The sequence below is a fragment of the Chrysochloris asiatica genome, unplaced genomic scaffold, assembly GCF_000296735.1.
Source record: "Chrysochloris asiatica unplaced genomic scaffold, ChrAsi1.0 scaffold00021, whole genome shotgun sequence".
NCBI classification, from domain to species: domain Eukaryota; kingdom Metazoa; phylum Chordata; class Mammalia; order Afrosoricida; family Chrysochloridae; genus Chrysochloris; species Chrysochloris asiatica.
Genome location: NW_006408539.1, coordinates 11177134 through 11187086, shown reverse-complemented (window position 1 = coordinate 11187086; position 9953 = coordinate 11177134). Strand labels below are relative to the sequence as shown.

Genomic DNA, 9953 nt, shown 5'->3' with positions numbered 1-9953 from the left:
GGTTCGAAATTACCAGCTGCTCCGCGGGAGAAAGATGAGGCTTTCTACTCCCGTAAAGATTTACACCCTAAGAAACCCTGTACAGGGTCACTGTGGGCCGGAACTGACTCGATGGCACTTAACAACAATAGATTTGAAGAAAGAAACTAACAAATCTACCCTAATAGTGGGTGATTTTTAACTGCCTACATGGCGGCAGCCGCACCTAGAGCCTCAGCTACAAGTCAGCAGCCTCAAGGGTTCTGCTGCTTATCTGAGCAGAGAGGAATGGCAGGAACATGCTAACAAAGGACATTTTCTGAAGCTAGGGTGGCTGCTTCCAGCTGACAGGTTCACTAGGAATGAGGAACACCTTTCCTTTTGTCTCTGTGCTGCCTGAGAAAGCTGTAACCCCAAATCTAGCTTATACATACAGCGATCCACCAAGGGAATAGTGTGCACAGTCTAGACAAAGGGAACAACACATGTCTGATCAGACCCAAAGGATGGATTAGGAAGCAGAGATGTGCCAGTGACGAAGTGGTGGGGTCTGCAGGAAGCAGTGGCTGTTTTGTAAGGTGCGACATACAAAAGGACGCATGAGAAGAGATAGGATCATGTGACCCTTACAGAAAGGCTGAGCAGATTCAGATACACAGAACTTGATTTTCATCACTTAGCTATCTAAGTGAAAGGCCCATCTTCTCTTCACTATTCTCTCAAAAAACCCAGCCCAGTGCAGACACATGGTAATGGCTCCCCCAAGCACCCATCCTTACCGGGAGATGATTCAGGGGCACGTCCACCTGTCCCAGGAAGTCGTCTCTTGTCTGTTCAGAAAAGAGCAAAGAGTTAATTTTCTACCCAGTCACTGAGTGTGACATTTCATTACAAAGGAAGACGAAGATCCACAAATGGACCCTAGTGTGCAGTGGGGACGGTTCAAAGGCAGGAGGCGGCCAAGATATGGTAGAGTCAGCCAGCACCTACGAACAGGACCCCGAGATCCACTGAGCTGGTTTTTAGCTGTCTACCACTGTGGGATAATGCACTGTACCACAAAGGTCGGTTTGAACCACAAGGTTGGTGTTTCAAACTCACCAACCATACAGGGATGCTATGAGTTGGAACTGACACAATGACACTTAACACCACCAACAGTTACCCTATACAGGGTTGCTCTGAGTCGCAACGGACTCAATGGCATTTAGCAACAAATAACCACCACCATACAAAAGCCCTGATGTAGCGACCAAAAGGTCAGTGGTTCAAACTCACCAGTCACTCCTTGGAAACCCTATACAAGGTCACTGGGCACTATGAGTCAGATCCGATTTGATGGTACTTAACACCCCGACCACACAGAATGTTAGTGAATCAGTTTTTGGAGCTGGAGCCAGTGCTGACAGTTAGCAAGGGACACTTACCACATCGGGGCGAACTGGAACATTTAAAGAAATCTTGGGAATATTTTAACATATATGAGCTGATTAAGTGTCATAAATTATAAAGAGCTCACTGAGAGTCTAGAGAAAGAATATTCAGTCTGCTATAATTGTTGTTAACTGCTGTGAGTCAGTTCTGATTTATAGTGACCTCGTATGGGGTTTCTAAGGGTTTTTAAATGTTTGTGGGAGCAGAAAGCCTCATCTTTTTCCCATGGAGAAGTTGGTGGGCTCAAACCGCCGATCCTGTGGCTCTCAGTCCAGTACTTATCCTATGGAGCCATTACGCTCCAGTATTCAGCCTAGTTATTAGTAAACACAAATGACAAGAAAAAACTGGCTCCAACATCTCCAGTCAAGTACATTGCTTCAGGATTCAAGTTCAAAGAGTTAGCTACCAGTTAATTTTTAGCCTTGTTAGAAAAGGCCACCATGCTTGGTGGTGGTGGTTGTTGTTAAGTGCTGTTCAGTCAGTTCTGACTCATAGTGACCCTGTATAGGGTTTCCAACCAGTGGCTGGTGAGCTTCAGCTGCCGACCTTGTGGTTCATACTGGCCTGCAGTCCAGCGCATTAACCCTCAGTGCCACATGCGGACTTGGTAGAGGGTCGTTAAAACAAGAGGAGCCTCCATGAGATGAGTGACACACAGCTTTGACACTGGCCGTGTCTCAGTTTGTCATACACGGAGGTCCACAATGGTGGCAGGGACCTGACTCAAGGGAACTAAAATTGCAGTTTTGGACATACTGTGCCTTTTGTCTCTCCACCCACCACGAAGCGTATGCTTTTCTGGCTCAGAAGGGACTCGAATGGAATTAAGTCCAAGTTCCCTTTCAGACGCACACACCTAGGATGCCATAGCTCGGGTTCAGGGATCACTGATGAGGACCATAAGGTGTTTAGTAGGTCATGCTTATACTATATCCTGCCAATACATTACTTGTGTCAACCCCAACCCTTCATATGACCTGAGATGTGAATCGGAACACAGAACCTTCTGCTTCCCTCATATAAAAATACGCAGTTGCTTTTCACTATCCTTGAAATGCACCGTTGTTGTTAGGTGCCATTTAGTCTGTTCCAACTCACAGTGGCCCTATGGACAACAGCACAAAACACTGTCCGGTCCTGGGCCATTCCCCACAATTGTTACACTTGAGCCCATTCCTGTTGCCACTCCAGTCAAGTACATTGCTCTAGGATTCAAGTTCAAAGATTTAGCTACCAGTTAATTTTCAGCCTCGCTAGAAAAGGCCACCATGCCTGGTTGTTGTTGTTAAGTGCCGTTAATCCATCTTGTTGAGGGTCTTCCTCTTTGTTGCTGACACTCCACTTTATCAAGCATGGTATCCTTCTCTGGGGACTGGTCCTTCCTGAGAACATGCCTGAAGTAAGAGAGATGAAGTCTGGCCATCATGACTTCTAAGGAATATTCTATCTGTACTTCTTTCAACACAGATTTCTTTGTTCTTCTGGCAGTCTGTGGTACTTTTAATATTCTCTGCCAACACCATAGCCAAATGTATCAATTTTTCTATGGTCTCCTTATTCACTGTCCAACTTCTGCATGCATATTGAGGCTATTGAAAATATCATGGTTTGGTTCAGGCGCATCTTAGTCCTCAAACTGGTTTTCTTTGCTCTTGTACACTTTAAAGAGGACTTACGCAGATTTGCCTGATACAATATATTATCTAATTTCTTGATCGCTGCTTCAATGAGTGTTGATAGTGGATCCAAGCAAAATGAAGTCTTTGATAACTTCAATCTTTTCTGCATTTATCATGATATTATTTATTGGCCCAGTGGTGAGAATTCTTGTTTTCTTTATATTGAGGTGCAATCCATACTAAAGACTGTAGTCTTTGATCTTCAACAATAAATATTTTAAGTCTCTTCACTTTCAGCAAACAAGGTAGCATGACCTGCATTATCAAGGCTGTTAAATGAGTCTTCCCCAATCTTTATGCTACATTCGTCTTCCTATTCTCCAGTTTCTTGGATCATTTGCTCAGCATACAGACTGAATAAGTATGGTGAAGGAATTCAACTCTGGTGCACACCTTTCTTGATTTTAAGCCATTCAGTATCCCCTTGTTCTATGCACAGTTTCCTCATGAGCACAATTAAGTGTTCTGGAATACCCACTCTTTGCAATGTTATCTATAGCTTGTCATGATCCACACAGTCAAAAGCCTTTGCATAGTCAATAAAGCACAAGTAAACGTCTTTCTGGTATTCAAAATGCCCAAACACGGCTTACTATGGACATGTTATCAGAAATGATCAATCAGTAGAAAAAGACATCATAATTGGTAGAGTTGAGTGTCAGTGGAGGTGAGACAGGGCTCAGGCGAGATGGACTGACACACAGGCTGAAAGAGTGGACTCAAGGATACCAACAATCATAAAGATGGCACAGAATTGGGCCACGTTTCATTCTGGTATACATCCGGATGCTGAGTTAGAGCCAACTTGATGGCACCTAACAGCACAAAGCCAGTACAAATGTCAGTGAACAAAAGAGGGTTGGGAATGGCTGCACAACTTGAAGAATGCACTCAACGTCACTCAATTGTACATTTGGAAATTGTTCAATGAGTGTATATATTTGTAACAACAAATCAACTACATGGAAATTTACTGAATGCTGATCATGAAGTGTGTGTCCTACTAATGTGAGTGGAGGAATGTTGCCTCTGATCCTTCTGCCCTCCTATTCTCACCACCACTAACAATGTAAAGGAAAAGGACTTGAGATGTAGTCATCTGAAGAGCAGACCACCTAACCCAATGCTCTACTTCGGAACCTGCTATTTATGAAAAGCAACTCACAAAGCATTAATCTAAGGGCATCTGAACAAATATGCATGGGACATCTGGGTGCCCATGGTATCTGCAAGATGCTAGAGCTCTCAGCCAATACAATGAGTTCCATTTTGACCAACACCAAAAGGCAGGCACCTAACAATATGGCCACAGGAGCTTATCCTTCCACCAACCTCACCTGTGCTGGCTGGTCTTGCTCTTGCAGGCCCTATCTAATCACCACAGCAACTTCAGAATGGGGGTCCTAGGGTTTTGCGTATTTTACAGATGGGGAACCTGAAAAACATAGGTTATGTGACTTGCCCAAGGCTGCTATCTGGACAGGCTGATTCCAGAGTCAGGGCTCTTATCAAATCCTGTGTATCCATCTCAGTACACAGCAGGGAAGCCAGGCTGAGTCACATCTCTGAGTTCTGATGGGGAAGCTGGTAGTGACTGCAGAGTGTGATGATAGCACAGTTGTATGAGATTTGGGGCCCCCCTGGCTCCCACCCCGCTGCTAAAATGCGCATTAGGTATATTATCTTTAACACTTCCTCCAGTTTAGACCTTGCTCCTTTCTTCAAATGTTGTTAAGTGCCTTCCAGTATGCTCTTGAAATTCTCAGAGGCAATGTGAAGCCAGTCATCTTCACTTCTAGTGCGTAAGTTTCTCATTCATTTCAAAAGCTATTTCTAAGACAGCCAAAGATGTACCTGCCTCACCATTAAAGTAAACAGCAGGATCTTATTTTTGTTGTTTACATCAAGGGCAAATGAAATGAAATTATTTCTAAAAACAAAATAGGGATCAAATATAGAACAGCACATGGACAAAATGAATTGACTTAATCAATTTCCACTAGTCATGGGAGAATGTATTGTGAGCCAAGATCTAGGTTTCAAAACACCCCATGTGGTGCCTGGACTGTAAAAATTTCAGAAGAGATCCAGGAAGGGATCAGAACCTATCGCGGCCTTTATGCTGAGATGAGCAGCATGAATGTCTCGAGCACATCACTACTGTGCTTGTTGGTCGGTGCTGTTGAGTTGGTTCCGACTCACAGCAGAACAAAACACTGTCAGGTTCTGTAACAGCCTCACAATTGGACAAACAGTAAGAAAAGTTGGGAAAGGTGTGCTGACAGGTAGAAGCCCTCCCTACCTGTGCACCACAATGATGTCATGTTTGAGGCCACCACAACACTCTTAGCTCATCAAAGTTACAGTATGACATCTTATATCAACTTTCCCAAACCATATGCATCAAGTGAACTCTGAATCACTTCCACTATGAAATGATTTCCATCAAATATCATGTTAACTCCAGGAGTCTACAAAAAATAAATGAATTTCAGCTCCCACAATGAATACTGACATTTAAGATATTGCCCATTTCAATGACAATTGTTACCTGGCTCACTATCCTTCAGGCTGAAAATGTGCATGTGATTAACATCAGCAGGTTAGTACCAAAATGATAAAAATCCCTCTCTGGCAAGCCATCGACTATTTCTACTCCACGAACTTTGTCATTATACTAGGAAATGTAATTGGGAAAATATTTGCTGGATTGTCAGAAAGCAATTTTACAATTTTGTTACTCACAAAGGGCCACCATGAGTCAAAATCAACTCAATGGTAATGGGTTTAAAGAGTCTTGGTGGTGCCGTGGTTAGGCACTTGGCAGCTAATCACAAGGTTGGTAGTTCGAACCCACCAGCCGTTCTGCAGGAGAAAGATATGGTGGTCTGCTTCGGTAAAGAGAACCAATGGGCCAATTCTGTTCTGTCCTATAGGGTCACTATGAGTTGGAATTGTCTCAATGGCAGTAAGTTGAATGACAATGCAAATCAGAGCCCTTGAAATGTATCCTAGAATTTGATACAAAAATCCACATTCCATTGTTAGAAAAGTAAAACTAACACTCAAATCAGTGCTAGGTCTTGTAGAGCTCTCTCAATACTGACAGACTACATTCAATACTACCTACTTGATGATAACTCCCTTTTAGACAAGAAGGAAGAGGACAAAGTGTTGTGACATTGATAAAGTCTTCTGCTACCATCTGTGAAGGCCACTGGAACCGGAAGCCTGAGAACTACTAGAATAGTTTCGGTGAAACCCTATTACTTGGGCCAGTTTTCAAGGTTACCCATGCCCATGCTGGAGCAGAGCTGACCAGTGCTGAAGAGGACATCAAACTCAATGCTTCTCACGGAATAAAACAGACTCTCTTCAAAGAACATCTCCACTCAATAATCAACAGAGACTTTTGGTCTTTAGGTTGGACTACACTTACAGGATACAATCTGAATCTTATAAAACACACAGCTGACCATGACTCGCACATCCCTTTGAAGACAAAGGCCATAATACTAGCAAGGCTAAGACGCAGTGGGAATTTCACATTTGAGGTTGCAGGGAGGGTAGGGACTGCTCTTTAAGGAGCCCTAGTGGCACTGTGGAATCTCCACAAGTTCGGAAGTTTAAACTTATCAGCTGTTTCAGGGGAGAAAGGTGAGGCCATCTCCTCCCATGAAGGTACACAGCCTAGGATGCCCTACAGAGGTCACTATGAGTTGGAATTGGCTTGATGGCATCAGAAGTAAGTAAGGCGTGTCCACAGGGAATGCTGGGGATGGTGAAAGCTCATCAAAAAGGGTGTCACTAGAGATGGAGCCAAAAGGATTGGCAAGGCTAGGAAGGCAGACAGGCCCTGAATTTGCTCTCCAGATCCTGTGTGTTCCTCAGTGGAGCGCAGAGTCAGCGCTGCCATCACATGTAACAGGGAGGAGAAGCGCTCCTGCCACTGTTTCCATTTCTCACGCGCCGGCCCCTCGGAACTTCCCTGGCTCGCTGGATAAAGCCAAGAGTAAACTTAGCTTCTGTGGACTGTGTTTTGCAGCATCCAATTCTTCATCGCCTGGGTGGCTCTGGCCTTTAAGGCTAACTGATTTGAGATGCATAGTTAAAGTGACCTTCATTAAGTAGTCAAGGGGGAGCCAATGAGAAGCAAAGCAACAGGGCAGGATGTTTTTCTGAGTGCAAATCCTCTCCCCGAGGTTCACTCTGCACAGAGCCCTAAGGAAACTCAGATGGTCTTTCATATCAACAAATGGAGACATTTCACATCATCGCCTACACTGCTGTTTAGGTTTCTGAGGGAAGGGACGAAATCTGCCATTTTTTCAAACAGAGTGAGGTAAGGTGTGCCCTGGAGAAACAGGCTTTTACTGATACCAATAAACAAGACTTCCATGTCAACGGGATGTCAGAGCAAGCTATTATGCCTGTAGCAGCCCCAGTGAAACACCCCGGGTGAGGGGAAGAACTGAATCCATACCTGCTCTATCTGCTCTCATGAAGACCACTGACTTCAAGGGTCACTCGAAATTTGGAAAACAGCAAAACAAAAAACCTGAAGGTGTAGACTGAGCAAAGAAACTGTGCTGGGGAAGACCAGAGTTGTTCAGCAACAACAGTCTGGCTTTCATCCAAGAGCCTAACTAGACCAGCACATGCTGGTATGTGGCATGTCTCGGCTCAGTGGGTTCACAGAAGCAAAGGGAGCCCAGCTGCTCCAGGACCCCCAACAGTGGATGAAATGCTCTTGATGACCTCTGCCTTTGAGTGCATAGAGATGGCTCAAGAACACTCAGTTTTCTCCCTTCCTCCAAGTACATACATTTTGCCAGGTGAGGGTTCATGTGGGCACCACAAGAACCACAGTATTTGCAGAAAAAACATGTGGTAATCTGAACTGGAGACCCAGTCAATGCCAGGGGGGAGAGATGTTGGAGAACAGACACAGAAAACATCTGAGCTCAGAACCTTTTCATCATTAGCTCTTTTGGGTAGGTGGTTGCCCAGAGACAAACTTTGACAACTCTTCAAAGATACAGAAATGAAGAATCTTCTTTCCTAAGGAGAGAATCTAACTACCCTTGTTGGGAAACAAACAAACAAACATGCGATTCACATTCTTCATTTGACATTCTCTAATAGTCACATATAAGAAACACGTGAGATGAATTTTATTCATGTGTAATGTTTAGCCCAACAAGTCCAAAATACCATTTCAACATATAATCAATGGAAAAAATAATCTCTAAAATATTTTAAATTCTTCTTTTTTCACACCAACAATTCAAAGTCTAGTGTGTATTCTATACTGAATAATAGTTCATCTCAACTTGGACTTGGCCATGTTTCAAATGTTCTATGGCCACAGGTGGCTTGTGTGACCACAGCTCTGGAGAGAGAGTTATCACTACAAAACAGTTGCTCCCCTCTGAGGTCTGAGCAGAACGCTGCAGAAACCAACAGAAGAAGTGACTATCTGCTAGCGCTCAAGGTCAGAGATGACTCTGCTAATGGCATAATTTTCAAGCAGGGTTTGAAACAGGAAGATGGATGGACAAAGGCAGAATAGGAAAGACAGTGGTATGGATTCAACTGTCTGTCCAACATTATATGCTGGAATCCTAATCCCAGGTACCTGTGAACATGGTCTTATTTGGAAATAGGGTCTTTGGAGATGTTCTAAGTTAACATGATGTCAAATTGGAGTAGGTTGGGTCCTAATCCTACACTGGATCCATCCCTAATAAAACAGGAAAAGAGACACAACAGGCAGAACAGAGGGAAGAAGGTGGTAGCGGCTGGAACCAAGGAAAGCCAAGGGTCACCAGCTTTCACCAGAAGCAAGGACAAAGGCATGGAATAGATGTCCTTGAAAGTCCTCAGGATAAATCAATATGGCTGATACTGCAACATTGGGCTCCTAGCCTCCCCAAACTGATGCAGTACATTACTGTTCATACACGTCACCAATAAGTGGCATTGTGGGCCAAGGAAACCAATACAACACAGAAGGAGAAGTGAAATACAAAGAGAAGGGCCTGCTGGGAATGGCTGGAAGGTTTCCAAACTGAAGATAAGGTCTTGGGAAGTGGTGGTGGAGAAGGGAAGATGGGGGCTGGTCTGAAGGGTCCTGTGAACTGAACTATGCAAGAAGACAATATTCTAGGGAGAGAGAAGATAAATGGGGCATGCAGCAAGGAATGGTGAGGTCTGTCTTTTAGAAAAATCATCTGAGAACTACTGTTGTTGTTAAGTGACTTCGAGTCAGTGCCAACCCACAGCAACCCTGTACAGGGTTTTCCAAGGAGCAGCTGGTGAGCTTGAACCGCTGACCTTGCAGTTCAAACCAACTTTGCAGTCCAATGCATTAACCCACATTGCCACCCCAGGGACAGTTTATTGGAGGGGGAAGATGCTGGAACATTTAGAAGAGTAGTAGTTTGTTCAGAGTGGACTCCTGAGATTCTGGCCATGCAGGAACACTGGAGGCTCAGTGTTCATTCAGCTGTTCAGCTCACTGTCTCCTTCTTGTCAGTAACACTCAGTCACCCAAATGACTGGGAATACCAGTAACAGCAGCCACGAAAGTACATCTCTGACTTGATAATGTTGTAACGTAAATGTTGAAGATGGTGGAGGAAAACTCCCACAGAAGCAAAGCGTGATGCCAGATCTCTAATATTTACCCCGGAAAACATCACCCGAGTATGGGGCCAGTGGCCCCATCCAGGGCAGGTAGGACTCATCCGTGGACTGCGAGGTGGCCTTAGTTCTCACTGTTTGTCTCCTGATACTCCTCACGTTTGTTTTCCTGCTAGTGAAGAGTGGTTTCCTCTTCGGTGCAGACGTGCTTGG

General features: G+C 44.3%; 1 protein-coding gene across 5 annotated transcripts in view; it reads right to left on the bottom strand.

The window, feature by feature from the left end:
- Positions 1-9953, bottom strand: part of NEDD4L (neural precursor cell expressed, developmentally down-regulated 4-like, E3 ubiquitin protein ligase) — a 272916-nt gene that overhangs the window by 82950 nt on the left and 180013 nt on the right. For 4 of the 5 annotated variants that reach the window (XM_006837521.1, XM_006837523.1, XM_006837520.1 and 1 more), the window contains one exon: positions 759-809. The gene's annotated coding sequence lies outside the window, so the exon portion shown is untranslated. Of the gene's footprint in view, positions 1-758; positions 810-9953 lie in introns of those variants that run through there. The other variant, XM_006837522.1, reaches the window with a different exon arrangement.